Here is a 4731-nt window from a genome sequence, read left to right as displayed (position 1 = left end):
ACATACATACATACATACATACATACGCACGCACGCACAGACAGACAAAAGTTAGCATCGCATAGGCTACACTTCGTGAGCCAAAAATTTACATGGTTGCCCATGGTCTTTGTTGATGTTCTTTGTCTCGTGACGTTATCAATATGTCCACAAAATTCAAAACAGGGATCAGATTTTACCCGCAACTATTGACTCGAGCACAGTACAAAAAAAGTTTTACACATCAGCAAATAGGAATGAAAATGTAACCCAGTGGTAAATTTACAGTGGGTTCTGTGAACAATAACAAATCATGTAATTGAGAAAGAATAAAACAGCGTTAAATTGTGCCCTTTTTTGAGATTTCAGTCAATGTGGACAGTCTGAGAATTCAATCAATGTGACAAAATCATTTTGTCACGCTTCAACCAAGATGATGAATGCTAGTTAAAATGTGTAAAAGAATATATAACACCAATCATATAATTGGGAAAGAAATCTCGTCGCAGTACCCTACAGCTCGAGTCACCCACAATGAAACGTTTGCACGATTGACTGGACTTAAACAAATTAGCGGCTACATTGACATAAGTGAGGGACATAAATGTGCAAAAAAATGTGCCCAGAGAACAATAGTTGTACACATAACCATATAATTATGTCTTAAGACGGGGAAAAAAACAGCACTAAATGGAACAAAATTTGTACACTTCAGCAAACATGCGAGTGAAAAATAAAATGTTAACCCTTACACCGGTGCAATTCTGTAACACATGTTACATAGCCACTGGTGAATTAACAGAGAGAAAAATAACAAAAAACAGTCATATGTCGTGACAACCAGGTGACAGTATACGTAAAGTAGCGCGACATATGTCGCGACAACCAGCCAATGTGAAATTGGTTTTGCGTTCTGCGAACAACAAAATGTTTACACATGCATTGTGCACAGAGAACAAAAGTTTTCAGATCACCATGCATATAATTTATGGCATTATGATGGTTAGGCCTGAAGAAATACATTTGCTTTTGTTTAATATTTCTCTAAAATGTGAAATTGGTTCTGCGTTCTGCGAACAACAAAATGTTTACACATGCATTGTGCACAGAGAACAGAAGTTTACAGATCACCATGCATATATGGCATTATGATGGTTAGCAGGGGCGGATCTGGGTTTTGAAAGGGGGGGGTGCAAAGTTCTTTTTGTTTTTGTTTTTGTATCTTATCAGCGAAGGCGCGAAGCGCCGAACCGATGGCGCGAAGCGCCGAGCATGCTAGGGGGGTCCGGGGGCATGCCCCCCCGGAATTTTTTTTTACAAAAGGAAGCAAAATTGTGCAATCTGGTGCAATCTGAGCGTGTAAAGTGCTATTTTCAGGTGATACATTTTTCTTCTTTTTTTTTTCTTTGTCCCGCTGGGGGGGGTGCAATTGCACCCATTGCACCCCCCCCCAGATCCGCCCCTGGTTAGGCCTGAAGAAATACATTTGTTTTTGTTTAATATTTCTCTTGGGCTGCAAGCCAGCACAAAATAATTAAAACATTTCATTTGCCAAATCAGCGCCACCAAAACTGATAAATAGGACTAAGCATGGAGTATTCATGGCAGGGGCTCTTTTTTGTTTGTCATGCTGTGTGCCACACGCGTTGCAGTTGTCACCGTGTGTAGAGTTTAAGATGATGTGATTCCTATTCTTATAAAGACAAAGTCGATCTCCGTTACACCCCCGCAACAATTTACATGGTTGCCCATATGGTCTTTGTTGATGTTCTTTGTCTCGTGACTTTATCGATTTGTCGCAAAATGATTCCACCAAATTCAAAACAGGGATCAGATTTTACCCGCAACTACTGACTCTGAAAAGGTTGTGAAAAAATGGGTTGAATGTGAATGTTTATTCCTGAGACAATGCTTGGAGAGCTTCTCCCGATGTGACTGCGTCATCTGAAGTGGACTGGGTTGCGTTTTGTGTTGCATCAAACATGTCTGTGGATTGTGTTGAATTTTGTGTTGCGTCAATCATGTCGTCATCCATGATTTGACTGAGCGTTAGGACGTCGACAATAGGTGGTTTGATGTGTTTGTAGGAGTGCTTGTTGCTGCAGGGTTGTTTGGTGCAGCGGTGGGTGAACGTAGTGCAGATGAAGATTAGCTGGCTATTGCCGCAGGGTTGTGTGGTGCAGCGGTGGGTGTAGATGAACGTAGTGAAGATGAGGTGGCCGACTGGAGGCGTTGATTTTCACGCCTAAGATTTGTTAGTTGTGTGGAGTCTTTGCTCGCTTTGGTTTTTGCATCTGACAATTGGTTGATGATGGTCTGGAAAGATTGCTTTTGTTTTTGTCGAAGTCGGGGTACTGCTTCACAGGTCAAGTTGTGGTCAGCGTCTTGAAGTGAGGTCGCAGTGAGTTGGTCGTTGGGACGCCATATCTGAAGAAAATTACAAAAAATTATACCTTATACACAGGAGTATGGAACACTGAAAAAAGATTTGTTTTGGCAGGAATGACGTTTGCATGATTACGTCTACATGAACAAAATTTTCTCTTTATACGTTTGCTCATTGGTGTAAAAATCCAGCCCCCCCCCCCCCCCCAAAGCATTAAAGGTAAAAGCCATCGTAAAGATACGAAATGGAAATCTATAACGTCTAAAATATATAAAGATTCAAACGCATATTGTAACTAAATGACAACAGAAAATATACATGGTCCAAACACACACACACACAATCGAGTGCACGCATCCATGCATATAAAGTCATGTACACACACACACACACCCAATAAAGGTACGTCCAATGGCACGTGTGTGTGCTGTTTTCAGGTAATAGCACCGCCCTCCCTCCCCCTCATGTATGATTTTTACGAAATGGAAATCTTTCCTTGAACCCCCCACTCATGTATTGCCTATGCCTGGGTTAGTAAACAACGAAAGAATGCAGCGTTTCTTTCTGCATCTGCATGGGTAACGCGGGTGTGACGTTTTCATCTTTCGCTTTGTAACGGTGTTGATATTTTGATTCTCGGCCTCGTTGATCTAGTATAAACTCTACACTGAACAAAAAAACACCCTTCGATTGTACTGATAAGCGACCTTGTGTACCCTACATTCATGGGGCCAAATTTGTCCAACCAATTTTTTTTTATTTAACTTGAAATTTGATTCATCCTTAAATGTTTCCCTTCTTACTCAAAGGACGTAACCACTCGGTACACGTTTTCGAAAAAATCGATTTTGGGTGTGAAATCTATTAAATTTAACCAATTTTCTTCACATGCAAGAAAATGACATGCTTTTCGTCCACAAATAATTTCACTTCTTAATTTTACCAGGAAACATTTCAGTCTTGAGTATCGGCGAGGGGGAAATATGTACACAGGCGAAAGATGAAATCGTGACACCGGCAGAATCCCAAACTTTGGCTTAGTACCGCACCCCCCCCCCCCCACCCCCCATATGGCCTATGCCTGGGTTAGAAAACAACCAAAGAATGCAGCGTTGAAAGAGCGAAAATCCTGCAGTTCAGCCGTGGCGTGTCAAAATGGCGGGGGAAGACTGAGAAACGTGGCGAATAATGTTGCAAATTCTCTATAGTATAACCCCTGTGGTAGAATACAGCAAGGTTAGGAACACTTTAAGAAAGTTTTACAGACTGATAAATGGGATTTACCTGTAGAGCCAGTTGTAGGATCCAACAGCAGATTTGACAGTTGCCCCGATTCAAAGCTGGGGGAGGAGCGGCAACATTCGCTTTGCCTTTGGTTCTGACTAAAGACTGCGCGACCACACGCGACCGCCGACTGGAGGCGTTGATTTTCACGCCTAAGAAGATTGGTTAGTTGTGTGAAGTCTTTGCTCGCTTTGGTTTTTGCATCTGACAATTGGTTGATAATGGTCTGGAAAGATTGCTTTTGTTTTTGTCGAAGTCGGGGTACTGCTTCACAGGCCAAGTTGTGGTCAGCGTCTTGAAGTGAGGTCGCAGTGAGTTGGTCGTTGGGACGCCATATCTGAAGAAAATGAAAAAAAAATTATACCTTATACACAGGAGTATGCAACACTGAAAAAAGATTTGTTTTGGCAGGAATGACGTTTGCATGATTACATCTACATGAACAAAATTTTCTCTTTATACGTTTGCTCATTGGTGTAAAAAATACAGCCCCCTCCCCCCCCCCCCCCCCCAAATGATCACACACACACACAGTGATGAAAGTGCGCATCTCTTCCCAGCCTTGCAGCGCTTTGAAAGTTGGAAGCATTAAGCATTAAAGGTAAAAGCCATCGTGAAGATATGAACAAAAAGTAAGACGTCTAAAATATATAATGATTCAAACGCATAGTATAACATAAGTAAATAACAGAAAATATACATGGTTCAAACACACACACACACACAATCGAGTGCAGCATCCATGAACACACACACAGACAAACACACACACAATAAATGTACGTCCAATGGAACGTGTGCGCGTGTGTGTGGATGCTGTTTTCAGGTAATAGAACCCCCCACATGTATGGCCTATGCCATGGGTTAGAGAAGTAGAAAAAGCAAGATTCGTTCACCCCCCCCCCCCCCACATGTAATGCGCCATGGGTCATAGATTTTTACGAAATGGAAATCTAAAACGTCCAAAATATATAATGATTCAAACGCATATTCAGACCTGGGAACCCCTGTTTTGCACTTTGACTATTCTCTGTTTCTCAAACAAACTTGGTGTATTATCAAAAAAATAAGCGTACTCCACA

General features: G+C 41.6%; 1 long non-coding RNA gene across 1 annotated transcript in view; it reads right to left on the bottom strand.

The window, feature by feature from the left end:
• Positions 1–2217: 2217 nt before the first annotated feature.
• LOC138951007 (uncharacterized) overlaps positions 2218–4731 on the bottom strand; it is a 3065-nt gene continuing 551 nt past the window's right edge. Inside the window, exons 2-3 of the long non-coding RNA XR_011450927.1 lie at positions 3650–3986; positions 2218–2406 (exon numbers count right to left, since the gene is read on the bottom strand). This is a non-coding gene — a long non-coding RNA (uncharacterized lncRNA). The remainder of the gene's footprint in view (positions 2407–3649; positions 3987–4731) is intronic.

The sequence above is a fragment of the Littorina saxatilis genome, linkage group LG16 (genome assembly GCF_037325665.1).
Source record: "Littorina saxatilis isolate snail1 linkage group LG16, US_GU_Lsax_2.0, whole genome shotgun sequence".
Classification (NCBI taxonomy): Eukaryota; Metazoa; Mollusca; class Gastropoda; order Littorinimorpha; family Littorinidae; genus Littorina; species Littorina saxatilis.
The sequence above is the reverse complement of the archived record's forward strand: the minus strand, read 5'-3'. Positions and strand labels throughout refer to the sequence as shown.